We start from the raw sequence: 23,797 nt of genomic DNA, 5'->3' as shown, positions 1-23,797 counted from the left end.
GTCCCATATATATTTGGGCTTCCCCGGTGGCTTAGATGGTAGAGAATCTGCCTATAATGCAGGAACCTGAGTTCAATCCCTGGATCAGGAGGATCCCCTGGAGAAGGGATTGGCAACCCACTCCAGTATTCTTGCCTGGAGAATTCCGTGGACAGAGGAGAATAGTGGGCTATTGCCCATAGGGTTGCAAAGAGTCAGACACGACTGAGCAACTAACACTCACTCCATACATGTATAGTCCCCCTGCAGCTGAAATAGCCCCTCTAGCTGTTCTTCAGTTTAAGTTGAGAGTTAAGTGGAACAGACACCAATCTCCAAACAGCCCCCAAGTAGGTTGGAACATTGCATACAGGTTTTCGGTGATCACTTTGGGTTGAGGGAGGCAGCTGGGAGCTGATCAAGACGGCACCGCTCCAGACAGGAGGAGGGTACAGGTGAGTGATGCACAATGGAATTCCTTGTCACACTTTGTTTTGAATTTTTCCTAATTGCCTGTTTACTTTATTGCTATAGACCTTTGTTTGACTGTTTTCCAGAACTTCTATGAGATTCTTCATTGCTTTCTCTCTCCTTTTTCATCTTTCTTTGGGAGAATTTAGTCCTTCTAGCTCATCATTTTTTTTTTTTCCATTTTTAATATACTTTTTATTTTAGAATTATTTGAGGGTTACAGAAAAGGTCTACTAATAGTACAGGGTTTCCATATACTTCTTTCACCTATTACTCCTTATGTTAATATCTTATATAAATATATCACATATGTCAAATTTCATTTATTAACTAATCCACAGATTTTTATCTTGTCCTTGTCTGTTTTTGATATCAGGGTGATGCAGGTCTCATAACTGTGTTTTGAAGCACTCCTTTCTCTTCAATTTTTCTGAGAAGGATGGGTATCAAATATATCACAAATATGATATTCTTTGGTTGGACTGACCCTTTTATCACTATGTAATTATCTTATCTCTTATTACAGTCCTTCTCTTATAGTCTATTTTGTCATATATAAGAAAAGCTACTCCAGCTTTCCTTTGGTTTCCATTCGCAAGAGATGTCTTCTTCCCTTCCTGTCCTTTCAGTCTTATTTGTATCCTTACATTGGAAGTGAGTCTCTTGTAGGCAGTATATAGATGGGTCTTGTTTTTTAACCATTCTTCCTCTCTATTTTTATTTTAAGAATTTAGTCTATTTGCATTTAAAGTAATTATTGATATGTATGTTTTTGATTACATTTTGTTAACTGTTTTCTGGCTATTATAATACCTCTGTTCCTTTCCTCGTCTTTGACCTCCTCACTTGTGCTTTGATAATTTTCTGTAGTTGTATGCAATTATTGCTTTCTGTTTATTTTTGTTTAAACTCACTTGTAGTTTAAGTAAGGCTTATACGAAACAACTTATATACCAGTTCATTTTCAGTTCAGTTCAGTTCAGTTCAGGTCAGTCAGTTATGTCCGACTCTTTGTAACCCCATGAATCACAGCACGCCTGACCTCTCTGTCCATCACCAACTCCCGGAGTTCACTCAAACTCATGTCCATCGAGTCGGTGATGCCATCCAGCCATTTCATTCGATGTCTTCCCCTTCTCCTCCTGCCCCCAATCCTTCCCAGCATCAGAGTCTTCTCCAGTGAATCAACTCTTCACATGAGGTGGCAAAAGTATTGCAGTTTCAGCTTTAGCATCAGTCCTTCCAATGAACACCCAGGACTGATCTCCTTTAGAATGGACCGGTTGGATCTCCTTGCAATCCAAAGGACTCTCAAGAGTCTTCTCCAACACCACAGTTCAAAGCATCAATTCTTCGGCGCTCAGTTTACCTCACAGTCCAATCTCACATCCATACATGACAACTGGAAAAACCATAGCCTTGACTAGATGGACCTTTGTTGGCAAAGTAATATCTCTGCTTTTTAATATGCTATCTAGGTGGGTCATAACTTTCCTTCCAAGGAGTAAGCGTCTTTTAATTTCATGGCTGCAATCAGCATCCACAGTGATTTTGGAGCCCCCCAAAATAAAGCCTGACAGTGTTTCCACTGTTTCCCCATCTATTTCCCATGAAGTGATGGGACCAGATGCCATGATCTTAGTTTTCTGAATGTTGAGCTTCAAGCCAACTTTTTTACTCTCCTCTTTCACTTTCATCAAGAACCTTTTTTGTTCCTCTTCACTGTCTGCCATAAGGGTGATGTCATCTGCATATCTGAGGTTATTGATATTTCTCCTGGCAGTCTTGATTCAAGCTTGTGCTTCTTCCAGCCCAGCGTTCCTCATGATGTATTCTGCATAGAAGTTAAATAAGCAGGGTGACAATATACAACCTTGACGTACTCCTTTTCCTATTTGGAACCAGTCTGTTGTTCCATGTCCAGTTCTGACTGTCGCTTCCTGCCCTGCATACAGGTTTCTCAAGAGGCAGGTCAGGTGGTCTTGGATTCCCATCTCTTTCAGAATGTTCCACAGTTTCTTGTGATCCACACAGTCAAAGACTTTGGCATAGTCAATGAAGCAGAAATAGATGTTTTTCTGGAACTCTCTTGCTTTCTCCATGATCCAGCGGATGTTGGCAATTTGATCTCTGGTTCCTCTGCCTTTCCTAAAACTTGTTTGAACTTCTGGAATTTCACTGTTCACGTATTGCTGAAGCCTGGCTTGGAGAATTTTGAGCATGATTTTAGTAGTGTGTGAGATAAATGCAATTGTGTGGTAGATGAGCATTCTTTGGCATTGCCTTTCTTTGGGATTGGAATGAAAATTGACCTTTTCCGGTCCTGTTGCCACTGCTGAGTTTTCCAAATTTGCTGGCATATTGCATGCAGCACTTTCACAGCATCATCTTTCAAGATTTGAAATAGCTCAACTGGGATTCCATCAACTCCCATCAGCTTTGTTCATAGTGATGCTTTCTAAGGCCCACTTGACTTCACATTCCAAGATGTCTGGCTCTAGGTCAGTGATCACGCCATCGTGATTATCTTGGTCATGAAGATCTTTTCTTGCCACCTCTTCTTAATATCTTCTGCTTCCGTTAGGTCCATACAATTTCTGTCCTTTTTCGAGCCCATCTTTGCATGAAACTTTCCCTTGATATCTCTAATTTTCTTGAAGAGATCTCTTGTCTTTCCTATTCTGTTGTTTTCCGCTATTTCTTTGCATTTATCACTGAGGAAGGCGTTCTTGTCTCTCCTTGCTATTCTTTGGAACTCTGCACTCAGATGCTTATGTCTTTCTTTTTCTCCTTTGCTTTTCTCTTCTCTTCTTTTCACAGTATTTGTAAGGCCTCGTCAGACAGCCATTTTGCTTTTTTGCATTTCTTTTCCATGAGGATGATCTTGGTCCCTGTCTCCTGTACAATGTCACGAACCTCCGTCCGTAGTTCATCAGGCACTCTATCAGATCTATTCCCTTAAATCTGTTTCTCACTTCCACTGTATAATCATAAGGGATTTGATTGAGGTCATATCTGAATGGTCTAGTGGTTTTCAATACTTTCTTCAATTTAAGTCTGAATTTGGCAATAAGGAGTTCATGATCTGAGCCACAGTCAGCTCCTCGTCTTGTTTTTTGCTAACTGTATCGAGCTTCTCCATATTTGGCTGCAAAGAATACAATCAATCTGATTTTGGTGTTGACCATCTGGTGCTGTCCATGTATAGAGTCTTCTCTTGTGTTGTTGAAATCATAATCACAGAAAACTAGTCAGTCTGATCACACAGACCACAGCCTTGTCTAACTCAAGGAAACTAAGCCATGCCATGTGGGGCCACCCAAGACGGGCGGGTCATGGTGGAGAGGTCTGACAGAATGTGGTCCACTGGAGAAGGGAATGGCAAACCACTTCAGTATTATTGCCTTGAGAACCCCATGAACAGTATGAAAAGGCAAAATGATAGGATACTGAATGAGGAATTCCCCAGGTTGTTAGGTGCCCAGTATGCTACTGGAGATCAGTGGAGAAATAACTCCAGAAAGAATGAAGGGATGGAGCCAAGGCAAAAACAATACCCAGTTGTGGATGTGACTGGTGATAGAAGCAAGGTCCAATGCTGTAAAGAGCAATATTGCATAGGAACCTGGAATGTTAGGTCCATGAATCAAGGCAAATTGGAAGTGGTCAAACAGGAGATGGTAAAATGAACGTAGACATTCTAGGAATCAGTGAACTAAAATGGACTGGAATGGGTGAATTTGACTCAGATGACCATTATATCTACTACTGTGGCCAAGAATCCCTTAGAAGAAATGGAGTAGCCATCATGGTCAACAAAAGAGTCTGAAATGCAGTACTTGGATGCAATCTCAAAAACGACAGAATGATCTCTATTCGTTTCCAAGGCAAACCATTCAATATTACAATAATCCAAACCTATGCCCCAACCAGTAACGCTGAAGAAGCTGAAGCTGAACGGTTCTATGAAGACCTGCAAGACCTTTTAGAACGAACACCCAAAAAAGATGTCCTTTTCATTATAGGGGACTGGAATGCAAAAGTAGGAAGTCAAGAAACACCTGGAGTAACAGGCAAATTTGGCCTTGGAGCACGGAATGAAGCAGGCAAATGCTAATAGAGTTTTACCAAGAGAACGCACTGGTCATAGCAAACACCCTCTTCCAACAACACAAGAGAAGACTCTACCCGTGGACATTACCAGTCCATTTTAACCTGAAAATTATTTAAGTTTGCATGCATTCTAAAATTCTACAGTTTTTACTATCCTTCCAACATTTTGTTTTTGATGTTACATCTTTTTACCTTGTATATCTATTAACAAACTATTACAGTTATTTTTCCAACTTTTGTCTTTTAACTTTCATACTAGCTTTATAAGTGTTTGACCCACTACCTTAACATTACTCTGAATTTTACTATATATTTATCTGTATCAGTGAGATGTATAGTTTCATATATTTAACTGTTACTAACTAGCACCTTTCTATTTTAAAGAAGTCCTTTTAGCATTTCTTGTAAGTCCAGTTTAGTGGTAATAAATTCCTTTAGCTTTTACTTGTCTGCAGGACAATTCTGAAAGACAACGATACCTGGTAGAATATCGATACCTGGTAGATGTTTGATAGAGATTGTTGTTGTTTAGTCACTAAGTTGTGTCTGACTCTTTGTGATCCAATGGACTGTAGTCCATCAGGCTCCTCTGTCCATGGGATTTCCTAGGCAAGAATACTGGAGTGGGTTGCCATTTCCTTCTCCTCTAACTCACCATTTTTCTGGCATCATAGTACATATTGAACTTTTGATTTCACAATATAACCATGTAGCATTGCATGCTAATTTCCCTTACTATTCCTGAATTTGTTATAATTTAAGTTGTTTATAGGTTATTCTTTTATGAGTAGTGCTGAATAAGATAGTAAGTTAAGTGAAATATGTAAAATAGGTATCAGTCAGCTTATGAGAGTACTCTAGAAATTATATAACTAAGGACAAGGTATAAGCACTCAAAGTCTGTTTGCACATTGCATACGCTGTCCTAAAGCTATTAATAGTTAACCTCCAATAAGGACTTTGCCAAATGTCTGGTTTTGGTATCCTGCTCAGGATTTCACCACTGTGAGATCTGTAAAGCAAAATAATTTTGCTGATAGGACACGTAAAAAAGGAAATTTATGTACTTTTGAAGTTTTAATTCTTTATTAAGGGATAGCATTTTGAAAACTCCTTATTAAACACTTGTATGTGAGTGTGTTTGTACTGTAAGGTAGTTGTTTCAACTGATGTTTGATAGAGATTGGATTCATAATAGAAAAATAAAAAAGATTACTATGTAGAGTTTCTTGTGCAACTAATGATTAATAATTGTTCAGCACATCTCATCATTATTTGATAATTAAGGTTCAGTTCAGTTCAGTTCAGTCTCTCAGTCGTGTCCAACTCTTTGTGACCCCATGAATCACAGCACGCCAGGCCTCTCTGTCCATCACCAACTCCTGGAGTTCACTCAAAATCATGTCCATCGAGTCGGTGATGGCATCCAGCCATCTCATTCTCTGTTGTCCCCTTCTCCTCCTGCCCCCAAATCCCTCCCAGCATCAGAGTCTCCTCCCGTGAGTCAACTCTTCAAATGAGGTGGCCAAAGTATTGGAGTTTCAGCTTTAGCATCCATCAGTTTTTCCAATGAACACCCAGGATTGATCTCCTTTAGAATGGACAGGTTGGATCTCCTTGCAGTCCAAGGGACTCTCAAGAGTCTTCTTCAACACCACAGTTCGAAAGCATCAATTCTTCGGCGATCAGTTTACTTCATAGTCCAACTCTCACATCCATAGATGATCACCGGAAAAACCGTAGCCTTGAATAGAGGGACCTTGGTTGGCAAAGTAATATCTCTGCTTTTTAATATGCTATCTAGTTTGGTCATAACTTTCCTTCCAAGGAGTAAGTGCCTTTTAATTTCATGGCTGCAATCAGCATCTGCAGTGATTTTGGAGCCCCCCAAAATAAAGTCTACAATGTTTCCATTGTTTCCCCATCTATTTGCCATGAAGTGATGGGACCAGATGCCATGATCTTTGTTTTTTGAATGTTGAGCTTCAAGCTAACCTTTTCACTCTCCTCTTTCACTTTCATCAAGAGGCTTTTGAGTTCCTCTTCACTTTCTACCATAAGGGTGGTGTCATCTATATATCTGAGGTTATTGATATTTCTCCCGGTAATCTTGATTCCAGCTTGTGTTTCTTCCAGCCCAGCGTTCCTCTTGATGTATTCTGCATATAAGTTAAATAAGCAGGGTGACAATATACAACCTTGATGTACTCCTTTTCCTATTTGGAACCAGTCTGTTGTTCCATGTACAGTTTTGACTGTTGCTTCCTGACCTGCATACACGTTTCTTAAGAGGCAGGTCAGGTGGTCTTGGATTCCCATCTCTTTCAGAATTTTCCACATTTTATTGTGATCCACACAGTCAAAGGCCTTGGCATAGTCAATGAACCTCATGTAGGTTTAATCCCAGATTCCTTGAAGCCTTGCTAAATGTGGAGAAATTATTTTGTGACATGTCTAAAATGACTGCTTCTATTCTAGCCAGGGGAGAAATTATACCCAAAATATGAAAATGGAAAACTGATAGCTGACTCAGTGTATCTCTGTCACACATGGGAGGTGATTTCCAGGAGTGGAGATTTAAAGGAGGAGCCAGGAGAGGGGAAACCTCCATCAGTTCTTCTGTCTGTGAGAATGGGCTGTGGGCCATCAGATTCAGCAGTTCATGAACTCTAAGGGATGTGATGCTGGGGTTGTGGGGAGGAAACCATTGCTGAAATGTTCACAGAGAGGAATGAAGGAGGAGAATCTGGGACAGTGAGACAGATATCTATTTCCTTCCATGTGATATGTGTTCTCCAGGGTTTTCCACGGAGATGGCAATTCTTCTTTTTGTGTCATGCCATTCTTCCTTTCTTCCCTTCTTGATAATCAATGCTAATTCTTGCTGGATGACACTTTTTCCAGCTTTTATTCTTGTTATATTTCCCATTCCAAGTGATTTTTCAGCACCCATCTGTTCTCAGTCCCTGGAGAAGTAGAAGGACGCAGGGATGACCAAGTTCATCGGGGTGTCCAACTTCAACCACAAGCAGCTGGAGAAGATTGTGAACAAGCCAGGGCTCAAGTACAAGCCTGTCCACAACCAGGTGAGTAGCTTGGCTCCTCTCCCTCCTGCTCTTCACAACCTCCTTCTGCCCTGGAACCTGATGTCTGTCTGTCCTCTCCTCTTATTCATCCTGCCTTTGTAGGTCAAAGAATTCTAGACAGTAGAGTCTCTGTCTGGACTTTGTAAATGAAATCCATAACGATATCTCTGATAAAGTCTGGGTGGATAGGTGTGGAGTGTTTCCTGGTAAATTGTGGGTAGAATCCAGAATTAGAGGAAGGAGGCATTTCCCTGAGATGGAAGGATGACTAGACGGAGGGTTAAAGTGGCTTGGAGTGAACTGCAAGCAGGAAGGAAGACCATGAAAACCTGGAATGGATTCATGTTGAGGTTTGACAGAAACCAGCAAAATTCTGTAAAGCAATCATTCTTCAGTAAAAAATAATATTAAAAAAAACTGGATTGGGAAGTAATAAAGAGAGAAATCATCTGAGTTGGGTTCGTGTGGGGTTCTGTTGGCTGAATCCAAACTCTTGGTGTCTCAGCATTTATGAGTCTCAACAGGGAGCACAGAAGAGAAATGTGCTGGAGATGATGGAAACCATCCAGGTTCAGTTCAGTTCAGTTCAGTTCAGTCGCTCAGTCGTGTCCGAATTTCCATGACCCCATGAACCACCGCACGCCAGGTCTCCCTGTCCATCACCAACTCCCGGAGTTCACTCAAACTCATGTCCACAGAGTCGGTGATGCCATCCAGACATCTCATTCTCTGTTTTCCTCCTCTCCTCCTGCCCCCAACCTTTCCCAGCATCAGAGTCTTTTCCAGTGAGTCAACTCGTCACATGAGGTGGCCAAAGTATTGCAGTTCAGCTACAGCGTCAGTCCCTCCAATGAACGCCCAGGATCAATCTCCCTGCAATGGACTGGTTGGATCTCCTTGCGATACAAGGGACTCTCAAGAGTCTTCTCCAACACCACAGTTCAAAAGCATCAATTCTTCGGCGATCAGCTTTCTTCACAGTCCAACTCTCACATCCATACATGACCACGGGAAAAACCATGGCCTTGACTAGACGGATCTTTGTTGGCAAAGTAATGTCTCTGCTTTTTAATATATTATCAAGTTTGGTCATAACTTTCCTTCCAAGGAGTAAGCGTCTTTTAATTTCATGGCTGCAATCAGCATCTGCAGTGATTTTGGAGCCCAAAAAATAAAGTCTGACACTGTTTCCACTGTTTTTCCATCTATTTCCCATGAAGTGATGGGACCAGATGCCATGATCTTTGTTTTCTGAATGTTGAGCTTCAAGCCAACCTTTTCACTCTCCTCTTTCACTTTCATCAAGAGGCTTTTGAGTTCCTCTTCACTTTCTGCCATAAGGGTAGTGTCATCTGCATATCTGAGATTATTGATATTTCTCCCAGCAATCTTGATTCCAGCTTGTGCTTCTTCCAGCCCAGCGTTCCTCATGATGTACTCTGCATATAAGTTAAATAAGCAAGGTGACAATATCCGGGTTAGAAGGTTAATTTAAAGGCTCATGGTGATACTAACATTCCATGAAATATTTACTCAGAAACATTTACTCAAATGTAGAACCCACCTTTTGATTATTCAGTCTTAGACTGGTTTTCCTATCCATGTCTATCATAAAGTTAACTGTATAAACACAGTTCACTTCAGTCGCTCAGTCGTGTCTGACTCTTTGCAACCCCATGAATCACAGCATGCCAGGCCTCCCTGTCCATCACCAACTCCCGGAGTTCACTCAGACTCATGTCCATCGAGTCAGTGATGCCATCTAGCCATCTCATTCTCTGTCGTCCCCTTCTCCTCCCTCCCCCAATCCTTCCCAGCATCAGAGTCTCTTCCAGTGAGTCAACTTGTTGCATGAGGTGGCCAAAGTATTGTAGTTTCAGCTTTAGCATCAGTCCTTCCAATGAACACCCAGGATTGATCAAATTGACACTTATGACTGTCTCTAAATAGCAAATCAAATTAAAAAATTATCATGATCCTGAAAGACTGTATTGACTGGTATCACTATCAAACAAATGAGATATACAGGGGTGTTCATCTTTACTTTCATTTAACTTCCTTGACTGTATTCCTAAAAGACAGGTAGTTCTTGGGGGGGGGGAGGGAGAAGAATTTAAATTTAATGAATTAGTGTCTCCAATTACATATGTTGTTCCATATAAGGTCCTCTTACTGGAGCAATTAAATATAGAGATTTTTACATACTCTGCAACATAGTGATCTGGAGAACTAGTTCCTGTTTCTGTAAATAGATGTTTACTTTTACCTGGCAAGAAGAGCTGTATACCTCTTTAACACATCAGTTCATATTCAGACTAAAGGATCTACAAAGCACTTTTTTTTTAACCAACTACATTGATGATTTCATATTCATATGTTCTATAGTTTAAGAAGTAGAGGCATCCAAACCTGATGATATAAATATTCATGTAGAAGGTAAATTAAATTATCAGGAAGTAAAAGGTCATTTAGTTAATCCATCAGCTGCAGTGAAAATGCTAGGATATTTCCTCCAAGGAAAACAAAATTTATTTTCTCCTACAATGTACTCCGGGAGTTGGTGATGGACAGGGAGGCCTGGCGTGCTGTGATTCATGGGGTCGCGGAGAGTCGGACACGACTGAGCGACTGAACTGAACTGAACTGAACTGAACACCTAAAAAAGTTTGTATCACTAGACTTGGAGAAATATATATATATATATGTCTGTGTTTGCACTTCAACTGAATGACCAAGTAAACTCACAAGTTCCCCTACTTTGAGTGAAGCATAAAGAAAGGGAAATCTTACTTTTCTCTATTTCTCTCTTGGTGTTGATATTTCCAGCTTACATCTTTTTCTGTCACATTAATAATACCTTTCCATGTAATCTGACACTCTTCTCTGTTGACATTCTACAGGTGGAATGTCACCGTTATCTCAATCAGAGCAAACTGTTGGATTTTTGCAAGTCACATGATATTGTTCTTGTTGCCTATGCTGCTCTGGGATCCCAATGACTAAAAGAACGGTATTGAACCCTAATGAAGACAACAAGAAGTTTATTTAAAATTCAATTTTTAATAAAATATTTTAAATCATATATTACTCAGATAACTCATTGGCACAGGGGATAAGCAGGGAGGGATGGAATGAATCCTTCTCTTTTATCTTCCCATCACCCAGCCAGTTTTTCTACATTGTATTAGATTGTTGACCCATCAGTAACAAATGTGTGCATTAAAATCTATATATAATCCCCCAGTTGAGACCAGAGACATAAGCTTATACCATGATTTACTTATTTATTAAACAGTGAACATTTTTCTAAAAATACATGTCTAAACCTCACATATCTTTTATCTAAAATTAGGATAATAATATGTAACTTCCAGGTCTATCATGATAACAAATTTAAATATGAATCATTTTTGTAAACATCTTATGATAATGTAAAGTAATTAGCCTCCAATTAAAATAAATAAATAAAAAAATCTATAGAAAATTGTATCTATAAAAATAATGGAATGAATAGTTCTATATTTTGGACTATTCACTTGTATAAATACCTGTGAAAAGTGACGATTAAAAAAAAAAACATTTCCCAGCCTTTTTCCATCACTATTTCTTTTTGTGCCATTGTACAAACTTTACAGCTATGAATGGAAAAAAAACAACAAATGAGAATTTAAAAAGGAAAAAAATATCCACGAATTTGATAGTTCTGGTCTCACTCAAATATGCATCCAAATGACTGGGAGAACTTTGTAAACACAGATTTGGAGAATACATAGAATTTGTATTTCTAACAGAGATTGGGAGAATACACAGAATTTGTATTTCTAACAAGATTCCCAGTAATGCTAATGCTCTTAGTACATGTACCACACTTTGAGAAGCACTGGTGTAGAGCTGACATACTTGGTCTGTCTGGTAAAACTACTCACGAACTGAGTACTTAGTCTCAGCTCCTCAGCATTTCTGAATTTCCTTCCAGGGTGAGCCTGAACCTCTCCATTCTCTTGGAGGACCCAGTTCTTTGTGCCATTGCCAATAAGCACAAGCAAACCCCAGCTCTGGTTGCCCTTTGCTACCAGATGCAACGTGGGGTTGTGGTTCTGGCCAAGCATTACAACAAGAAGCGGATCAAAGAGAACACACAGGTGATGAGTGGGGCTGTGGGCAGAGGGTTCCTAAGGAATATCCTTCATGAGGATCATTCTTTGTCTGTCTCTCAAGACTTTCCTTGAGTCAAGACAAGTTACCTGTTCTTCTCCGTGCATGAATGTGTTGTGTGTGTTCCAGGTGATTTTCTCCTCCTGATGTTGCAACAGGAGAGGCGGCATGGCTGGAGAGGGTTCAGGTTGGACAGAAAACAGAGATTTTAGTTTCAGAGTTATGTCAGCCATTTATTCTGTCATCTTGTGCAAATGACATCTTATTTTGTTTATTCTCAGCTGATGAAATGGCGTTATGTGATTTTTTTAAGACCGTTTGGACTGCTCTATCAAAATATCACAGATTGAGTGGCTGAGAAAAATTGAAATTTATTTCTCACAGTTTTGAAGCTGGAGATCTGAGTCAGGGTTCCTGTGTGGTCAGGTGAGGGCCCCCATCCAGGTCACAGGCTTCTCTTTGCATCTTAATATCATGGAGGGGGCAACAGAGCTCTCCCAAGTCTCTTATATGAATATGCTATTTTAAAGTCTCATTATTGGGATCTTTACCAGGTTTTGGGATTAGGGTGATGGTGGCCTCATAGAATGAGTTTGGAAGTTTCCCTTCCTCTGCAATTTTCTGGAAGAGTTTGAGTAGAATAGGTGTACAGGCCAATATCACTGATGAACACAGATGCAAAAATCCTTAACAAAATTCCAGCAATCAGAATCCAACAACATATTAAGAAGATCATACATCATGACCAAGTGGGCTTTATCCCAGGAATGCAACGATTCTTCAATATCTGCAAATTAATCAATGTAATACACCACATTAACAAATTGAAAGATAAAAATCTTATGATTATCTCAATAAATGCAGAGAAAGCCTTCGACAAAATTCAACATCCATTTATGATAAAAACACTCCAGAAGGTGGGAAGAGAAGGAACATACCTCAACATAATAAAAGCTATATATGACATACCCACAGCAAACATTATCCTCAATGGTGAAAAACTGAAAGCATTTCCCCTAAAGTCAGGAACAAGACAAGGGTGCCCCCTCTCACCACTACTATTCAACATAGTTCTGGAAGTTTTGGCCACAGCAATCAGAGCAGTAAAAGACATAAAAGGAATCCAAATTGGAAAAGAAGAAGTAAAACTTTCACTGTTCGCTGATGATAGGATCCTCTACACAGAAAACCCTAAAGACTCTACCAGAAAACTACTAGAGCTAATCAATGAATGCAGTAAAGTTGCAGGATATAAAATCAACACACAGAATCCCTTGCATTCCTATACACTAATAATGAGAAATAGAAAGAGAAAGTAAGGAAACTATTCCATTCACTGTTTCAATGAAAAGAATAAAATACTTAGGAGTATATCTACCTAAGGAAACAAAAGACCTGTACATAGGAAACTATAAAACACCGGTGAAAGTAATCAAAGAGGACACTAAAAATGGAGAAATAGACCGTGTTCGTGGATTGGAAGAATAAATATTGTGAAAATTAGTATACTACCCAAAGTAATTTATACATTCAATGCAATCTCTATCAAGCTACCAACGATATTTTTCACAGAGCTAGAGCAAATAATCTCACAATTTTATGGAAATACAAAAAACCTCGAATAGCCAAAGCAATCTTGAGGAAGAAGAATGGAACTGGGAGAATCAACCTGTCGGACTCCAGGCTCTACTACAAAGCCACAGTCATCAAGACAGTATGGTGCTGGCATAAAGACAGAAATATAGATCAATGGAACAAAATAGAAAGCCCAGAGATAAATCCACACACCTATGGACACCTTATCTTTGACAAAGGAGGCAAGAATATCCAATGGAGAAAAGACAGTCTCTTTAACAAGTGGTGCTGGGAAAACTGGTCAGCCACGTGTAAAAGAATGCAACTAGAACACTCCATAACACCATACACAAAAATAAACTCAAAATGGATTAAAGATCTAAATGTAAGACCAGAAACTGTAAAACTCCTAGAGGAGAACATAGGCAAAACACTCTCCAACATAAATTACAGCAGGATCCGCCATGGCCCACCTCCCAGAATATTGGTTATAAAAGCAAAAATAAACAAATGGGACCTAATTAAAATTAAAAGTTTCTGCACAGCAAAGGAAACGATAAGCAAGGTGAAAAGACAGCCTTCAGAATGGGAGAAAATAATAGCAAATGAAACAACTGACAAAGAATTAGTCTCCAAAATATACAAGCAGTTCCTTCAGCTCAAGTCCAGAAAAATTAATGACCCAATCAAAAAATGGGCCAAAGAACTAAACAGACACTTCTCCAAAAAGACATACAGATGACTAACAAACACATGAAAAAATGCTCAACATCCCTCATAATCAGAGAAATGCAAATCAAAACCACAATGAGATACTATTTCACACCAGTCAGAATGGCTGTGATCCAAAAGTCTACATGCAATCAATGCTGGAGAGGGTGTGGAGAGAAGGGGACACTCTCACACTGTTGGTGGGAATGCAAACTAGTACAGCCACCGTGGAGAACATTGTGGAGATTCCTTAAAAAACTAGAAATAGAACTGCCATATGATCCAGCAATTTCACTCCTGGGCATACACACCGAGGAAACCAGAATTGAAAGAATGTTCATTGCAGCACTGTTTATAATAGCCAGGACATGGAAGCAACCTAAATGTCCATCTGCAGGTGAATGGTTAAGAAAGTTGTGGTACATATACACAATGAAGTATTTTTCAGCCATTAAAAAGAATGCATTTGAATCAGTTCTAATGAGGTGGATGAAACTGGAGCCTATTATACAGAGTGAAGTAAGCCAGAAAGGAAAACACCAATACAGTATACTAATGCATATATATGGAATTAGAAAGATGGAAATGGTAACCCTGTATATATGAGCCAGCAAAAGAGACACAGGTGTATAGAACAGTCTTTGGGACTCTGTGGGAGAGGGCGAGGGTGCGATGATTTGGGAGAATGACATTGAAACATGTATATTGTCATATGTGAAACGAATCAGCAGTCCAGGTTCGACGCATGATACAGGATGCTCGGGGCTGGTGCACGGGGATGACCCAGAGGGAGGATAAGGGAAGGAGGGAGGTGGGTTCAGGAAGGGGAACTCATGTACACCGGGGGTGGATTCATGTCAATGTATGGCAAAACCAACCAATATAATACTGTAAAATAATTAGCCTCCAATAAAAATTAAAAAAAAATCTCATTCGTGATAGCTCCACTTTCATGACCTACAAAGGCTCCATTTCTAACATCATCAACATGAAAATTTCAGTTCAGTTCAGTTCCGTCGCTTAGTCGTGTCAGACTCCTTGTGACCCCATGAATGACAGCACACCATGCCTCCCTGTCCATCACCAACTCGCAGAGTTACCCAAACTCATGTCTATTGAGTCGGTGATGCCATCCATCCATCTCATCCTCTGTTGTCCCCTTCTCCTCCTGAACTCAATCTTTCTCAGCATCACAGTCTTTTCCAGTGAGTCAGCTCTTCGCATTAGGTGGCCAAAGTATTGGAGTTTCAGCTTCAACCTTCCAAAGAACATGCAGGACTGATCTCCTTTCGGATGGACTGGTTGGATCTCCTTGCATTCCAAGGGACTCTCAAGAGTCCTCTCCAACACCACAGTTCCAATTCTTCGGCGCTCAGCTTTCTTCACAGTCCAACTCTCATATCAATACATGACTACTGAAAAAACTTTAGCCTTGACTAGACAGAGCTTTGTTGACAAAGTAATGTCTCTGTTTTTTAATATGCTGTCTAGGTTGGTCATAACTTTCCTTCCAAGGAGTAAGCGTCTTTTAATTTCATGGCTGCAATCACCATCTGCAGTGATTTTGGAGCTCCCCCAAATAAAGTCTGACACTGTTTCCACTGTTTTTCCATCTATTTCCCATGAAGTGTTCGGACCAGATGACATAATCTTAGTTTTCTGAATGTTGAGTTTTAAGTCAACTTTTTCACTCTCTTCTTTCACTAAGAGGCTCTTTAGTTCTTTTTCACTTTCTGCCATAAAGGTGGTGTCCGCTGCATATCTGAGGTTATTGATATTTCTCCCGGCAATCTTGATTCCAGCTTGTGATTCCTCCAGCCCAGCATTTCCCATGATGTACTCTGCATATAAGTTAAATAAGCAGGGTGACAATATACAACCTTGACGTACTCCTTGTCCTATTTGGAAGTTTGGGGGCACAAAAATTATAGCAGCAATCTTTAACCCCCAAACCATCATGGTTTTATTTTGCATTTCCCTGAGTATTATAGGGTTTCATCTTTATACATTTACTCTTGAGTATCTCTTTGTGAAGCTCCTTTTCAAGACTTTGTCCACTTTAGCTAGGTTGTTTCTCTTTGATTTATTTGTAGGAGACCATTATTGTACCTTCAGTCACAGCTATACAGGAAAACTCTCCCCACTTTCAGGATTTAATACAGAGGTCATTTCTGTGTCTCTTGATTTTGTGTTTTGACGATCAGCGTGAACTCAGCTCAGCTGCTGTCCTCTTAGTTGGTCTCGTTCATGCATTTGCAGCTCAGTGCAGAGCAGCTCAGCAGTCTCCTTAGCAGGAGGATATGACTTGTGTCAGAGGAGCCTGCATGCTTCTTCATGTAGTTTTAGATAAATATTTGGCTAGCTGTGGTCAACTAACCTGGTTATCACCTAAGCACAGTACTATGATCCATAGTCAGTGAATGGAAAAAAAAATACTCTTCATTTCTAGACTCAGAACTGACTCATCAATTCTGGCAAAGTTCACTGCCCAATGTTACAGGTCCATCTAAGTCAAGGTCAAGTGTATGGTCCCCTAAACAATTGCTTCTGTGTTTCCATCAAATTTGGCCCTGCGATACACCTAGAATTGGTTTTTTAATATAATATAATATGAAAATGGTGACATATATGTTTGTTTTTTAAATGGAAATCTAACACAGCAAGGATACCAAATCAGTCTATCTTAAAGGAAATCAACCTTGAATATTCATTGGAAGGACTGATGTTGAAGCTGAAGCTCTAATACTTTGGCCACCTGATGAGAAGATTGACTCATTGGAAAAGACCCTGATGCCGGAAAAGACTGAGGCCAAGAGGAGAAGGGGGAGACAGAGGATGAGGTGGTGAGATGGCATCACCAACTCGATGGACATAAGTTTGAGCAAAGTCTGTGAGTTGGTGATGAACAGGGGAGCCTTCCTTGCCACAGTCCAGTGTGTCACAAAGAATTGGATATGACTTAGCAACTGAATAAAAACAACGTGTCCATATTTTCCATGATTTTCACTTTCAACTCTGTCATACATAGAGAACCTTTAAGTGCATTTCTCGCCTCTTTCTTCTATTTAACTATTCGGTTTTCTGTACTGTGTTATTAAATTGTAGAAGAAGTCTTATTTTCAGAATGGTAAATTCTTCAACCAGTCCATCCTAAAGGAAATCAATCCTGAATATTCATTGGAAGGACTGATGCTGAAGCTGAAACTCCAAAACATTGGCCACCTGATGCGGAGTTGACTCATTTGAAAAGACCCAGATGCTGGGACAGATTGAGGACAGGAGGATAAGGGGACGACAGAGGATGAGATGGTTGGATGGCATCACTGACTCAGTGGACATGGGTTTGGGTGGACTCTTGGAGTTGGTGATAGACAGGGAGGCCTGGTGTGCTGCAGTTCATGGGTTCGCAAAGAGTCGGACACGACTGAGCGACCGAACTGAACTGAACTGAAGAATGTCTTGGCTACTTTTTATTAGTTCTTCTTTTATTTAAAATTTGGTATCGCTTTACTGACTTCTACAGGAGAATATGTATGTCAGTCTTTGATTCATGTTGCATTGAAACACTAGATTACTTCAGAGAAAACAAATTTCTTTATAAAATTGAGCTATCCACTTCATGATTATGATGTGAATTTTTAATAATTTAGGTGTTCTTTAATGTTTAGACTTTTCATAACTTTATCTACAAAGGCATTTACATTAAGTTTCTTTTAGATTTATTCATAGATAAAGGGTTCAGTTCAGTTCAGTTCAGTTCAGTCGCTCAGTCGTGTCCGACTCTCGCGACCCCATGAATCACAGCACGCCAGGCCTCCCTGTCCATCACCAACTCCCGGAGTTCACTCAAACCCACGTCCATCAGGTCGGTGATGCCATCCAGCCATCTCATTCTCTGTCATCCTCTTCTACTCCTGCCCCCAATCCCTCCCAGCATCAGAGTCTTTTCCAGTGAGTAAACTCTTCACATGAGGTGGCCAAAATATTGGAGTTTCAGCTTTAGCATCAGTCCCTCCAATGAACATCCAGGATTGATCTCCTTTAGAATGGACTGGTTGGATCTCCTTGCAGTATAAGGGACTCTCAAGAGTCTTCTCCAACACCACAGTTCAAAAGCATCGATTCTTCGGCGATCAGCCTTCTTCACAGTCCAACTCTCACATCCATACATGACCACGGGAAAAACCATTGCCTTGACTAGACGGACCTTGGTTGGCAAAGTAATGTCTCTGCTTTTTAATATACTATCAAGGTTGGTCATTACTTTCCTTCCAAGGAGCAAGCGTCTTTTAATTTCATGGCTGCAATCAGCATCTGCAGTGATTTTGGAGCCCAAAAAAACAAAGTCTGACCCTGTTTCCACTGTTTTTCCATCTATTTCCCATGAAGTGATGGGACCAGATGCCATGATCTTTGTGTTCTGAATGTTGAGCTTCAAGCCAAACTTTTCACTCTCCTCTTTCACTTTCATCAAGAGGCTTTTTAGTTCCTCTTCACTTTCTGCCATAAGGGTAGTGTCATCTGCATATCTGAGGTTATTGATATTTCTCCCAGCAATCTTGATTCCAGCTTGTGCTTCTTCCAGCCCAGCGTTCCTCATGATGTACTCTGCAGAGAAGTTAAATAAGCAGGGTGACAATATACAACCTTGACGTACACATTTTCCTATTTGGAACCAGTCTGTTGTTCCATGTCCAGTTCTAACAGTTGCTTCCTGACCTGCATACAGGTTTCTCAAGAGGCAGGTCAGGTGGTCTGGGATTCCCATCTCTTTCAGAATGTTTCACAGTTTATTGTGATCGACACAGTCATTGCTTTGGCATAGTCAATGAAGCAGAAATCGATGTTTTTCTGAAACTCTCTTGCTTTCTCCATGATCCAGCGGATGTTGGCAATTTGATCTCTGGTGCCTCTGCCTTTTCTAAAACCTGCTTGAACATCTGGGAGTTCACGGTTTACATACTGCTGAAGCCTGGCTTGGAGAATTTTGAGCATGACTTTACTAGCGTGTGAGATAAAGGGTAAGTTTGATATCTGATTCTTTTTTTTTTTTTTTTAAACTGACAAAATTTTAATATTAGATGTTTCTACATAGTGGAATTACATGAATTTTTTTTTTTTTACAGTTCATAACTTTTATAAATAAAATAAATTAAATGTACAGTGAATAAGTTCTCTGAAATATTTCAATATTTCTGCAGGTTTAGTAATATCGTAAAATACATTTCAACTAAAATTCACAAATCTAAAAACCTGTTAGGCATTTTTAGGCGTTTTAAGATGGAAATGAAGACCAATGTTACATCGTAATATGCTAATTACAAATAGTACTTCAAATAACAAATACTACAGTTTGTCCCAAACTTTAAAAACTATTCATGAACTCAACACTGAATTATTGATGGCTATGAGAATTGTTTCCTAGCCTTTTTGAAAATTTCAACCCATTTACGTTTAAGGTAATTATTGATAAGTACGATCCCGTAGCCATTTTCTTTATTGCTTTGGGTTCAAGTTTATACACTCTTTCTGTGTATCCTGTCTATAGAAGATCCTTTAGCATTTGTTGGAGAGCTGGTTTGGTGATGCTGAATTCCTTCAGCTTTTGCTTGTCTGTAAAGCTTTTGATTTCTCCTTCATATTTGAATGAGATCCTTGCTGGGTATAGTAATCTGGGCTGTAGGGTATTTTCTTTCATCACTTTAAGTATGTCTTGCCACTCCCTTCTGGCCTGAAGAGTTTCTGTTGAAAGATCAGCTGTTATCCTTATGGGAATCCCCTTATGTGTTATTTGCTGCTTTTCCCTTGCTGCTTTTAATATTTGTTCTTTGTGTTTGATCTTTGTTAATTTGATTAATATGTGTCTTGGAGTATTTCGCCTTGGGTTTATCCTGTTGGGGACTCTCTGGGTTTCTTGGACTTGGGTGATTATTTCTTTCCCCATTTTAGGGAAGTTTTCAACTATTATCTCCTCAAGTATTCTCTCATGGTCTTTCTTTTTGTCTTCTTCTTCTGGGACTCCTATGATTCGAATGTTGGAGCGTTTAACATTGTTCCAGAGGTCTCTAATATTGTCCTCATTTCTTTTAATTCGTTTTTCTTTTTTCCTCTCTGTTTCATTTATTTCTACAATTCTATCTTCTAGTTTGCTTATCCTGTCTTCTGCCTCTGTTATTCTACTGTTTGTTCCCTCCAGAGTGTTTCTGATCTCATCTATTGCATTATTCATTGTATATTGACTCTTTTTTATTTCTTCTAAGTCCTTATTAAATCTTTCTTCCATCTTCTCAATCCTTTTCTCCAGGTTATTTATCTGTAACGCCATTTTGCTTTCAAGATTTTGAATCATTTTCACCATCAAAATTTGAAATTCTTTATCAGGTAAATTCCCTATATCTTCTTCTTTTGTTTGTGTTGGTGGGCAATTATCTTGTTCCTTTACTTGCTGGATATTTCTCTGCCTCTTCATCTTGCTTATATTGCTTTGCTTGGGGTGTCCTTTCCCTCTTCTTGCAGTTTGTGGAGTTCTCTTTATTACATAGTTTCTTCGCTGTGTGTGGGGTTGGACGGGTGACTTGTCCGGGTTCCCTGGTTAGGGAAGCATGTGTCGGTGTTCTGGTGGGTGGAGCTGGATTTCTTCTCTCTCCTTTAGAAGACAATGGGCTGCTTTTCTGGGAGCCTGATGTCCTCTGCCAGTATTCAGAAGTTGTTTTGTGGACTTTACTCCGCGTTCAAATGTTCTTTTGATGAATTTGTGGGGGAGAAAGTGGTCTTGCCATCTTATCCCTCCGCCATCTTGTTCCTTCCTCCCCAGAACACTGGATTCTTATATTCCACCTGGTCGTGGAGTATCTCTTCCCAGCTGCTCCAGCAAGGCGCAGCCGCTGTACCTTACCTTGGACGAGGGGTATCTCCTCAAGGCCGTGCCTCCTGCTTTGAATGTAGATCAGCTCCTCTCAGCCCTCTGGTGCCCAAGCAGCCACCGCCTCCTGAACGTGGTACAGCTCCTCTCGGCCACCGCCCTAACCCTGGGCACGGGGTAGCTCATCTCAGCCACGATTCTGCACGTGGTCGGTTGTGCCGGAGCCAGGCCGATATCTGATTCTTGGATAGGCTTTCGTGAGGAAGACTCCTCCCCACACGGCTTCAGTGCAGTGCTGTCATACTTCGGGTGTGTTGGGCAGCTTGAAGCACTCTAATGTTTGTTCAGGTGCAGGTATCAAGGCAGGAGTTTCCAAAGACAAAAGGGTATTTTAGTACATTTGTTTTCTGTCTGAAGTGATTCACTTAGAAAGATAAGGGACTGATGCACTGTAATGTTTGTGAGGTGTCCAGAGAAGGAGGTGTAGGGAGGAGAGGTGAGAACTCAGAGGAGGGTTTGTTCACATGGAAGCTGAGGACAGACACGGCTTCCCTGTCCCCTCTTCTTGTCTCCATCCAGCTGGAAAGTCCTCCAGTCCCCAGGGGGAGGCTGTCTTCTTGGGGGAGAGGTAATGTGATTCTTCTTTCCTTCCAGGTGTTTGACTTTGAACTGACTCCAGAAGACATGAAAGCAATCGATGGCATCAATAGAAATATAAGATATTATGAATTTCTACCGTAGAAATTGCAGGTGTTTCACACACATGGTTTATTTTCCTGTAGCAGGCAGATCAGTAGGGCAACTAAGCTTTTTAAAACCTTGATTCTAGGAAGACGGTCCTGATTCTAGCATAGGAGCCAACCAGAGTCTTCCTGCAGACCTCAAACCAGAGGTTTCCTCCTGGGCTCTGTCTCTGACCAACAGAAATGATTGGGACCGAGGACAGCCCATCAGTAAAGTCCTCAGAGTTGACATCCTGGTGAATTTGTGTCCCTAATCCCTGTGCCTGGTGCACCTCCTCCTAGGGCCGAGGGACCCAGTAAACACAGAGGGCACAGTGCCAGCAGCCCACTCTTCTTACATGGACCCGTGCACATGTTTAATTCTTTTTACATCAGGATGAAATGGTTATATTAATCAAAGTTGTATAATAATGAATCCTTTCTGGATTACATTCATGTTTTGTTGTTGTTGTTTACTTGCTTAGTTGTGTCCAACTGTTGGGACCCACAGGCTGTAGCCTACAGGCTCCAGGGTCCATGGGATTCCCAGGCAGGAATACTGGAGTGGGTTGCCATTTTCTTCTCCAAGTTATCTCGCCAATCACTGAACCCATGTCTGCTACTTGGCAGGTGGATCCTTTATCACTGACCACCTGGGAAGCCGCCATTCATGTTCTTCCTAACACAATGATAAAACATCTTGCTGATACTTTTTTGTGGAAGAAGGTCCCACGAAGGCCAACCTGCAACAGTTTTGAGAAGTCACACGGGCCTACTTCCATCCCATCTCCTAAGGGTCTGGTGGATTTTCTCCCTTATGGGCATTTCTTCTCCAAGACACAATCCATTTCTTTCAAATTAATCTCTTCCTTGATCTTTTTTCCCTATTACAATTCCCATGTCCTCATCTTTGTTATCTCACAAAGTACTGAATTACCAGTAGGTCATGAGCTTAAATGACCCTCCGGTGAGAGACTGCTGTGTCCTTAAGAGGACACACTCAGGTAAGATCATCTGGGTCTCTCTGGTTTCTTGAGTCAAGACTCACTGCAGTTTAGCCTTTGTCCAGCAGAAGTCCAACCCCTGGGGAGCCCCTACCTGCTTGCCTTTGACTTAGTCACTAACAAAGAATTCCAGCTGCCTCATTACGGCAGGAGAATGTCAGGATTGAAGAGACAGAAGAGAAATCTGGAAGGGAGTTTAGAGAGGAGGGAATGCAAATTATTGATACAGCGAAGATTTTGTTTGAAGGGAACTATCTCAAAACTCTCCCTAGTGTTTGTAAAACGATATCACAATTCTGATAAAATACATGATAATCGAAAAAAAGGTGGAAACTTACTTTTCTGTCCTTAAAGACTTTTAAGTATAATTCTATCTTCTCCTTCATTAGGCTGTGAATGCCTAGACTTATTCCCCTTTGTGGGCTCAGGTCAACAGCCCAGGTCCTGGCACTTGGAATTGCTCAGAATGCACTCTTTAATGAATTGAATTGAAAGGGACAAGTTTAGAAAGAAAAGTAGAAATATGGAGAAAAAGAAAACAATAGTTATACTCATTACTGAGTAGCCAATGTTTTAATGCATCATAAATTAAGAAAATATCAATGCCACTTTGTGCTGGATGATTATTCAGGTGACTGTGGTATCTCTTCAATAGATTAGAATTTCCTTAATGGAGACAGTCTGTATTTTTGGGGGTGCTCGGTATCTGCTTATCCATGGATGTGAGAAAAAAGGGCAGTTAATTTGTTCACTATGATCCTTCTCATCGTTTAGGGACAGAAGTTCCACAAAGGGGCTTAAATGATCTCGAGTTAGCCCCTGGTCTTGCGCCCTCTTACAATTGTAACCTGAGTCAAAGTACTTGTCACTGTGGAGTGACAACTACACATGAATGTTGGGACTGGACATGCAGGTGCCATGTGCACATGGAGCAGACACCTGATGTGTGTTGTTGGGGGAGAAGGAGGGATGTGTTTATAGATTTTGAATTTTAGCCCATCCTGACCGCACTCACAGAGTAATGCTCTCTGTGACAGCACGACAGAATTAATAAATGAATCCTCTTTCTCTTTCAGTGGTGTCAGTCACCCTGAATATCCATTTCTTGAAGAATATTGA

General features: G+C 40.4%; 1 pseudogene; it reads left to right on the top strand.

Moving 5' to 3' along the window:
• Positions 1–230: 230 nt before the first annotated feature.
• Positions 231–23,797, top strand: LOC148775426 (aldo-keto reductase family 1 member C3-like; annotated as a pseudogene).

The sequence above is a fragment of the Moschus berezovskii genome, chromosome 15 (assembly GCF_049115385.1).
Source record: "Moschus berezovskii isolate FMDL1 chromosome 15, NW_MosBer_1.0, whole genome shotgun sequence".
Classification (NCBI taxonomy): domain Eukaryota; kingdom Metazoa; phylum Chordata; class Mammalia; order Artiodactyla; family Moschidae; genus Moschus; species Moschus berezovskii.
Note: the sequence above shows the minus strand (reverse complement) of the source record. Positions and strands in the feature narration are given on the sequence as shown.